The 9,791-nt window shown below is 38.6% G+C and overlaps 2 pseudogenes; one reads left to right on the top strand and one right to left on the bottom strand.

Moving 5' to 3' along the window:
* Positions 1-536: 536 nt before the first annotated feature.
* LOC139185649 (large ribosomal subunit protein uL23 pseudogene) lies at positions 537-1,044 on the bottom strand (annotated as a pseudogene).
* Positions 1,045-1,578: 534 nt separating this feature from the next.
* The window catches only part of LOC139185948 (small ribosomal subunit protein uS15-like), a 30,096-nt pseudogene continuing 21,883 nt past the window's right edge, over positions 1,579-9,791 (top strand).

Here is a 9,791-nt window from a genome sequence, read left to right as displayed (position 1 = left end):
GGGGATCTTCCTGATCCAGGGATAGAACATGGGTCTTCCACATTGCAAGCAGATTCTTTACCATCTGAGCCACCAGGGAAGCCCTTATTTATTAATAAGAGGTCTTTATCTGTTAAGACTATTAACTGTTTGTACACCATTGCAAGTGTCCCTCCAGTTTGTCCTTTCTCTCTCTCTCTCTCTTTTTTTTTCTAATTTTTCCCCTGATTAACAACATTCTCTCTTGTTCCATCCAGGTTATCAAATTTGGCTTGGAAAAAAACCAACCTAGAAAATCACAGATCTCATAATGGAGTTTCATTATTTGCTGATTCATTTCCTACTGCCACTTCTCCAGGACCTTCCACTCTTGCTCTGAAAAATACAAGGTCACGTCATCAAGCATCATGGTTATCAGAATAGACCATAGCACTTCACGGTCCCACCAGCCCCAGCCTCGCAGTGCCCACTGTCCTGGAAGCTCCCTGGACCTTCCCTGCCCCCTGGCCTCCCATTCTGCCAGACCCTTGTCCTTTGTGAGTTTTTTTTAACGTAGTGAAAACTTTTACATTTAGAATTAGTCAGCTGGACTCAGTTTAGATGATCCCAGTTTTGTTGGCAACATTCAAAGCATCATAGTCTGGAGGCAGCTGAACCTATGCCTTCTCCTCTCCATCAGATCTGATCAGGGTGTTGTCCTTTGCCATGCCAATGTCATAGAGCTTCTTCACAGCCTGTTTGGTTTGGTGCTTGTTGGCCTCAACAGCCACAGTGAACTCCAGTGCGTTGCTGTCCTCTGTTTCCTTCATGGTTGACTCTGTGGTGAGTAGGAACTTGATGATGGCATAGTGGTCAAGCTTCTTCTCCTAGGGGCGCTCTTCAGAGGATGTTTGGGCTGCCTCCTGAACCACAGTGTTTTGAACCATGGGAAGGTGGGTGACGTCTGGATCTTTTTTTGTTTCTGGCTGTGGACACCTTTCAACACTGCTTTCTTGGCCTCAGAGCCTTTGCTTTGGCTTCAGCTTTGGGAGAGTCAGGGGCTTCCTTCTTTGTCTTTGGTGCCATCTTTGTGCAAAGGCCTGTCCTTTGTGCTTATCATTGTTTGTAGCATTCACTTTGCTTTGTCTTTCTTGATCATACAAAATTTTATTATTATTATTATTATTATCATTTGTGGCACTGTTGCTCAGCTTTTGGGATCTTAGTTCCCTGACCAGTGATCGAAACTGCACCCTGGCAGTGAAAGCACCAAGTCCTAACCACTGGAACACCGAGGAATTCCCCAAATTTTATTATTTTTGTTTAGACAAATCTATCTGATACTTGCCTTTAGAAGAAAAATTCCTGAAAGAAGCCAGAGGGGAAAAAAAACACCTTAATTATAGGGAACAAAGATATGAATTACATCAGACTTCTCTTTAGAAACCATACAAGCAAGAAGAGATTAGAGTGAACTATTTAGTGTTGAACTAAAAAAGCTACCAAACTAGATAGCTGTATCCAGTTAAATTATCTTTCAAAAGTGAAGGAGAAATAAAGACTTTTTCAGGCAAATAAAAGCAAAGGAACTTGTCACCAGTCATCCTGCCCTTATGAGAAATGGTAAAAGAGATTCTTCCAAGAGAAGAATGTATAGATCATATATCTGCTGCTGCTGCTGCTAAGTCACTTCAGTCGTAGCTGACTCTGTGCAACCCCATAGACAGCAGCCCACCAGGATCCACCATCCCTGGGATTCTCCAGGCAAGAACACTGGAGTGGGTTGCCATTTCCTTCTCCAATGCGTGAAAGTGAAAAGTGAAAGTGAAGTCGCTCAGTCATGTCAGACTCTTAGCAACCCCATGGACTGCAGCCTACCAGGCTCCTCCGTCCATGGGATTTTCCAGGCAAGAATACTGGAATGGGGTGCCATTGCCTTCTCCAGATCATATATCTAGACCTGTAGAAAATACATATTAGAAACTCAGATCGACATCTGAAGAAAGATGAATATTAGAGAGAAGAAACTAATGAAAGTAAAATAAAACTTTATATTTTTGTTATTCTTAATTGGTCTAATAGATAACTGCCTGCCCAAAAATAACAGTAGCAATAATGTATTGGTTGATTATAGCTTATGAATAAGTGAAATGAATGACAGCAATGTTACAAGGGACAAGAGGGGAAATTGGGAATCCTCTGTTATAAGGCACATGTCCTACCTATGAAGCAGTATAAATAGACTTACATTAGTTGTAAAGAAGTATAATCAATGGGCCAAGAAAAAATGGAATAATATAAAATGCTCAATTAAAAACAGAGAAGGCAGGATGGGAGGAAGCAGGGCAGTGTGAGGTCACTTCACTTCCTGTGTGCAGGGTGGCTTCCTGCACTCCCACCCTTGTTCTCTTGTGTGAATAAGAGAAGACTGCCACCCTTGTGTGTCTCACGCAGGCCCCTGGAAGGGTCTGTCCCAGTTGGCTCTGCCTTACCACTGCAGTCACTCCCCCTGGCTAAAATTGACATCTGAAGACATGAAGAAGCAGATCTACAACCTGGCCAAGAAAGGCCTGCCTCAGAGTGATCCTGAGATGCTCACATTGCCTGTGGCAGGCAATAAAATCTCGAGAATTCTGAAGTTCAAAGGACTTCCTCCTGATCTTCCTGAGGATCTCTAGCATTGAATTAAGAAATTGTTGCTGTTTGAGAGTATCGTCAGAAGAATAGAAAGGATAAAGATGCTAAATTCCTGTTGATTCTGATCGAGAACTGCATTCACAGGTTCACGCAACATTGTAAGACCAAAACAGTCCTTCCCTCACCCCGCCCCCAAGCAATTTGGAAATCCTAGTCATCCACAGCCCCTGCTCTGGTTGCACAAATTTGTCTATGTACTCCAGCAATAAAATTATTGTTTAACCAGAAAAAAAAAAAAAAAAACAGATAAGGCAGAAAAAGAGGGGAAGATAAGAAACAAGGAACAATGCAATGACTAGAAAACAGTTGCAAATATGATAGATATGAATAAATTATATCAATAATCATTTCAAATGTGAAAGGTCTAAATACACCAATTAAAAAATAGAAATTGAGGGAGTGTATAAAAACCATGTTGCTTTTAAGGAGCCTACTTTAAATGTAAAGACACATACAGATTGAAAGTAAAGAGGTAGAGACATACATGGGCTTCCCTTGTGGCTCAGCTGGTAAAGAATCCGCCTGCAATGGAGGAGACCTGGGTTTGATCCCTGGGTTGGAATATCCCCTGGAGAAGGGAACAGCTACCCACTCCAGTATTCTGGCCTGGAGAATTCCATGGACTAAATAATCCATGGGGTCGCAAAGAGTCGGACACTACTGATTGACTTACACTTTGACTTTTAGAGACATAAATACCATGGTAACACTAACCTAAAGAATACTGGAGTAGCTGTATTAATTTCAGACAAAGCTGACTTCAGAAAGAGGAAAATTAACATGGTGTTGTCACTAATATTAACACTAATATTATTTTATAAATATCAATAGCAAGGAGAATTATTAATGATAAAGGGGTCAAGTCTCCAAGGAAACAACAATTCTGAATGTGTATCTGCTTAACAATAGAGCATCAAGATATGTGAAGCAAAAACTGACAGAATGCAAGGAGAAGTAGAGGAAGCCATTATTATAGTTAAAGACATGAACACTCTCTATTAGTAACTGACAAATCCAACAGACAGAAAATCAGTAAGCATACAGTTGAACTAAACAGCATTATTAATCAACTGGAGTTAACTGACAGTTATAGATTTATTTATCCAAAAACAGCAGAATACACACATTCTCCTCAAGCTTACACGGGATATTCACTAAGATAGCCCACATTCAGTGCCATAAAACACACACTAACAAATTTAAAAGAATAGAAATCCCACAAAGTATTCTCTCACACCACAATGGAATTAAGCCAAAAATCAATAACAGAAAAATAAATGGAAATCTCAAAATATTAGGAAATTAAACCACATACTTCTAAGTAACACATCAAAGAATATCTCTAAAAATCCTTAAATATTTTGAACTAAATGAAAATATAACTTAACAAAATCCATGGGATGCAGTGAAAGTAATGGTGTGGGTATGTGTGTTAGTTGCTCAGTCGTGTCCGAGCAAACTTTGTGACCCCACAAACAGTAACCCATCAGGCTTCTCTGTCCATGGAATTCTCCAGGCAAGAACACTGGAGTGGATTGCCATTCCTTTCTCTGAGAGCAATGGTAAGAGAGAAATTTATAGCACTGAATTCATATTTTAGAAATGGAGAAAGATTTAAAAATAATAGACTAAGCCTCCAATTTAGGACAGAGAAAGAAAAATAATATAAACCTAAAGGTAGCAGACTACATTACGGCAGATATCAATGAAATTGAAGACAGGAAAATAATAGACAAAATCAGTGAAACCAAAACCTGGTTCTTTGAAAAGATCAATATTTTCCATTGGATCTCCAAAGTAGACATACCAATGGCCAGCAGGCACATGAAAAGATACTCAACATATCTACTTATTAGAGAAATGTGAATCAAAACTACAATGAGATATGACTCACACCAGTCAGAATGGCCATTATTATAAAGTCTATAAATAATAAATGCTGGAGAGGGTGTGGAGAAAAGGAATTCAATTACATAGTTGGTGGGAATTTAAATTGGTGCAGCCACTATGGGGAACGGTATGGAGGTTCCTTAAAAAACTGAAAATAGAGTTATCATATGATCCTACAGTCCCCCAGAGGAGGGCATGGCAATGCACTCCAGTATTCTTGCCTGGAGCATCCCCATGGACAGAGGAGCCTTGCGGGCTACATTCCATGGGGTCACAAAGAGTTGGACATGATTGAGCGGATAAGCACAGCATCTACAATCTCACTACTAGCCCTATATCTGGAGAACAGTCTAATTTGAAAAGACATATGCACCCCAACGTGCATAGCAGCACTATTTACAATAGCCAAGACACGGAAGCAACCTAAGTATCCATCAACAGATGAATGAAGAAAGATGTCATATGTGTATGTACACCACTGCTGCTGCTTATTCACTTCAGTCATGCCCGACTCTGTGTGACACTATGGACTGCAGCTCGGCAGGCTCTTCTGTCCATGGGATTCTCTAGGCAAGAGTACTGGAGTGGGTTGCCATGCCTTCCTCAGGAGATCTTCCCGACCCAGGAATCAAACCCATGTCTCCTGCATTGCAGGCAGATTCTTTACCGCTGAGCCACTAGGGAAGCCTGTGTATATGCATACATATATATACGTGTTTATCTATATACTATATTATGTAATATATATAAATTAGGACTTTAGTATTAACATATACACACTAGTATATATAATACAGATTAGCAACAAGGATCTACTGTAGAACACAGGGAACTGCATTCAATGTCTTATAATAAGATTTAATGGAAAGGAATCTGAAAAAGAATATATATATATATATTCAATCACATATATAATTGAATCATTTTGGTGTACACCTGAAACTAATATAACATTGCAAATTCACTATACTTCAAAATTTTTAAATGGTTAAAAATATATATTTGCCTTTGGAATATTTCTTTTTTAAACTGTCCTGACTCTTTACCAAAGGACAATTTATATACAATAAACTTACCCATTATAAGTGTACATTTGTATCAGTACTTCCAATAGAATTTGTACATGGTAGAAATATCCTACAATATGCAAAATCCAATCAGTGGCACTAACTACCCCAAATATGGCTAGTGTGATCTAGAAAATATAAAATATATTTTTAAATTTTCTAACATTTTTATTGAGGTAAAATTTATGTTATGTAAATTTTGCCATTTTACCATTTTAAAGTGTATAATTCACTGGTATTTGTTACCTTCACAGTGTTACACAACCATCTGTATCAAATTTCAAAACATTTCATCACCCAAAAAGGAAACTCCACACCCGTCGAGCAGTAACTTCCCATATCCCCTTCCCCCATACCTTGGCAATCTGTAATCTGCTTTCTGTTTCTTTGGCTTTGCCTATTCTGGATATCTCATATAAATGGAATGCTGTAATACGTAGATCTTTGTTATCTGATTTCTTTAACTTAGCATAACATTTTCACGGTTCATCCATGTAGAAAGTAGCTTGTGCAAGTATGCCATTCTTTTTTGCAAATCCATAGATGGTAGCCCATCAGGATCCTCCATCCATGGAATTCTCCAGGCAAGAATACTAGAGTAGGTTGCCATTCCCTTCTCCAGGGGATCTTCCTGACCCAAGGCTCAAACTCAGGTCTCATTGCATTGCAGGCAGATTCTTTATCGTCTGAGCCACCAGGGAAGCTCTTTTATAGATATACCACAGTTTTTTTATTTGTTCATCGGTTGATGGACATTTGGGTTGTTCTTACCTTTTGGTTAAAGGCACTAAAGATAAATAGTGCTGGTGTGAAAATTCATACAACTTTTGTTTGAATATCTATCTTCAGTTCTTTTGGATATATATCTAGAAGTGGAATTGCTTGGACCTGGTAATTCTGTTGCTGTTGTTGTTCAGTCCCTGACTCTTTGTGACCCATGAACTGCAGAACACTGGGCTTCCCTGTCCTTCACTATCTCCCTGAATTTGCTCAAACTCATATCCAGTGATATGAGTCATATGTGATGTCAGTGATGCCATCCAATCATCTCATTCTCTGTCATCCCCTTCTCCTCTTGCCCTCAATTTTCCCCAGAATCAGGATCTTTTCCAGGGAGTCGGCTCTTCACATCAAGTGGCCAAAGTATTTGAGCATCACTCCTTCCAATGAATATTCAGGGTTGACTTCCTTTAGGATTGACTGGTTTGATCTCCATGTGGTCCAAGGCACTCTCAAGAGTCTCCTACAGCACCGCTAATCGCTAGTTGAAAGCATCGATTCTTCAGCACTGAGCCTTCTTGATGGTCCAACTCACATCCGTACATGACTACTGGAAAACCCATAGCTTTGACTGTATGGACCTTTGTTGGCAAAGTGATGTCTCTGCTTTCTAATACACTGTCTTGGTGCTAATTTTATGTTTAACTTTTTAAGAAACTGCCAACATGTTTTTCATTGCAACTCTACTACTTTACATTCCCATGAGCAATGTATACTGCAAAGTTTCCAATTTCCCTACATCCTCATCAACACTTTTCCTTTTCTTTTCTTTAAATTATAGCCATCCTAGGAGTATGCAGTAGCATCTTACTGCGGTCCTGATTTGCATTTCTCTGATGACTAATGATGTTGAGCATCTCTCATGTGCTTATTGGCCATTTGTATGTCATCTTTAAAGAAATACCTATTTGGTTCTTTGCCCATTTTGGGATTGTTTGTCTTTTTGTTATTGAATTGCAAGAATTCTTTACAAGTTCTGGATATTCCTTATCAAATATATGATTGACAAATATTTTCTCCCATTTTGTTGTTTTTTGTTTTTTTACTTTTGATGGAGTCCTTTGATTCACGAACATTTTTTATTTTTATGCCAAATTTATCTATTTTTTGGCTGTGCCATGTGGCTTGTGAGATCTTATTTCCCCAACCAGGGATCCAACCCAGCCCCTTGGCAGTGAAAGTCCAGAGTCCTAACCACTGGACTGACAGGAAACTCCCTTGTTATTTGTGCTTTTGATGTCAGATCTCAAATTCTATTGCTAAATCAAAGATCATGAAGATTTATTCATAAGTTTTTTTCTAAGTGTTTTATAATTTTAGTGCTTACACTTAGGTTTTTGGTTTATTTTGAGTTAATATTTGTATATGATATAAAGAAAGGATCTAGCTTCACTGTTTTGCATGTGTCCATCCAGTCATCTGAGAACAATTTGTTGACAAAAATCTTTCCCTGTTGAATGGTCTTGGCACCATTTAATTAACCACAGACTTATAGGTTTATTTCTGGACACTCAATTCTATTCCTCTGAATAATACAACTTTAATCAATTTAAATTTAAATAGCCATATGTGCCTAGTGGCTATCATATTAGAGAACACAAAATTAGATGAGTTTTAGTTAATTGATACAGTTGTGTAACCAATACCACAATCCATATTTAGAACACTTCCATCATAGGATTTTTTAAAAATTTTATGTTACTTCTTCTTTCCACATGATTTTTAGTTTTGCTTCAATCAAGTTTTTTTTTTTAAACTTTACATAATTGTATTAGTTTTGCCAAATATCAAAATGAATCTGCCACAGGTATACATGTGTTCCCCATCCTGAACCCTCCTCCCTCCTCCCTCCTCCCTCCCCATACCATCTGGGTCGTCCCAGTGTTCTAGCCCCAAGCATCCAGTATCGTGCATTGAACCTGGACTGGCATCTCGTTTCATACATGATATTTTACATGTTTCAATGCCATTCTCCCAAATCTTCCCACCCTCTCCCTCTCCCACATAGTCTATAAGACTGTTCTATACATCTGTGTCTCTTTTGCTGTCTCGTACACAGGGTTATTGTTACCATCTTTCTAAATTCCATATATATGCGTTAGTATACTGTATTGGTGTTTTTCCTTCTGGCTTACTTCACTCTGTATAATAGGCTCCAGTTTCATCCACCTCATTAGAACTGATTCAAATGTATTCTTTTTAATGGCTGAGTAATACTCCATTGTGTATATGTACCACTGCTTTCTTATCCATTCATCTGCTGATGGACATCTAGGTTGCTTCCATGTCCTGGCTATTATAAACAGTGCTGCGATGAACATTGGGGTACACGTGTCTCTTTCCCTTCTGGTTTCCTCAGTGTGTATGCCCAGCAGTGGGATTGCTGGATCATAAGGCAGTTCTATTTCCAGTTTTTTAAGGAATATCCACACTGTTCTCCATAGTGGCTGTACTAGTTTGCATTCCCACCAACAGTGTAAGAGGGTTCCCTTTTCTCCACACCCTCTCCAGCATTTATTATTTGTAGACTTTTGGATCGCAGCCATTCTGACTGGTGTGAAATGGTACCTCATAGTGGTTTTGATTTGCATTTCTCTGATAATGAGTGATGTTGAGCATCTTTTCATGTGTTTGTTAGCCATCTGTATGTCTTCTTTGGAGAAATGTCTATTTAGTTCTTTGGCCCATTTTTTGACTGGGTCATTTATTTTTCTGGAGTTGAGCTGTAGGAGTTGCTTGTATATTTTTGAGATTAGTTGTTTGTCAGTTGCTTCATTTGCTATTATTTTCTCCCATTCTGAAGGCTGTCTTTTCACCTTGCTAATAGTTTCCTTTGATGTGCAGAAGCTTTTAAGGTTAATTAGGTCCCATTTGTTTATTTTTGCTTTTATTTCCAATATTCTGGGAGGTGGGTCATAGAGGATCCTGCTGTGATGTATGTTGGAGAGTGTTTTGCCTATGTTCTCCTCTAGGAGTTTTATAGTTTCTGGTCTTATGTTGAGATCTTTAATCCATTTTGAGTTTATTTTTGTGTATGGTGTTAGAAAGTGTTCTAGTTTCATTCTTTTACAAGTGGTTGACCAGATTTCCCAGCACCACTTGTTAAAGAGATTGTCTTTAATCCATTGTATATTCTTGCCTCCTTTGTCAAAGATAAGGTGTCCATATGTGCGTGGATTTATCTCTGGGCTTTCTATTTTGTTCCATTGATCTATATTTCTGTCTTTGTGCCAGTACCATACTGTCTTGATAACTGTGGCTTTGTAGTAGAGCCTGAAGTCTTCAATCAAGTTTTGACTAGGATCCAGCTTTCAGGTGTGTGTGTGTGTGTGTGTGTGTGTGTGTGTGTGTGTGTTGTTAGTAGAATTCATAAAATTTTGGATTAACTTGTTGGCTACT

This window comes from Bos indicus, chromosome 11, assembly GCF_029378745.1.
Source record: "Bos indicus isolate NIAB-ARS_2022 breed Sahiwal x Tharparkar chromosome 11, NIAB-ARS_B.indTharparkar_mat_pri_1.0, whole genome shotgun sequence".
Lineage (NCBI taxonomy): Eukaryota > Metazoa > Chordata > Mammalia > Artiodactyla > Bovidae > Bos > Bos indicus.
This window is presented reverse-complemented; position numbering and strand designations above follow the sequence as displayed.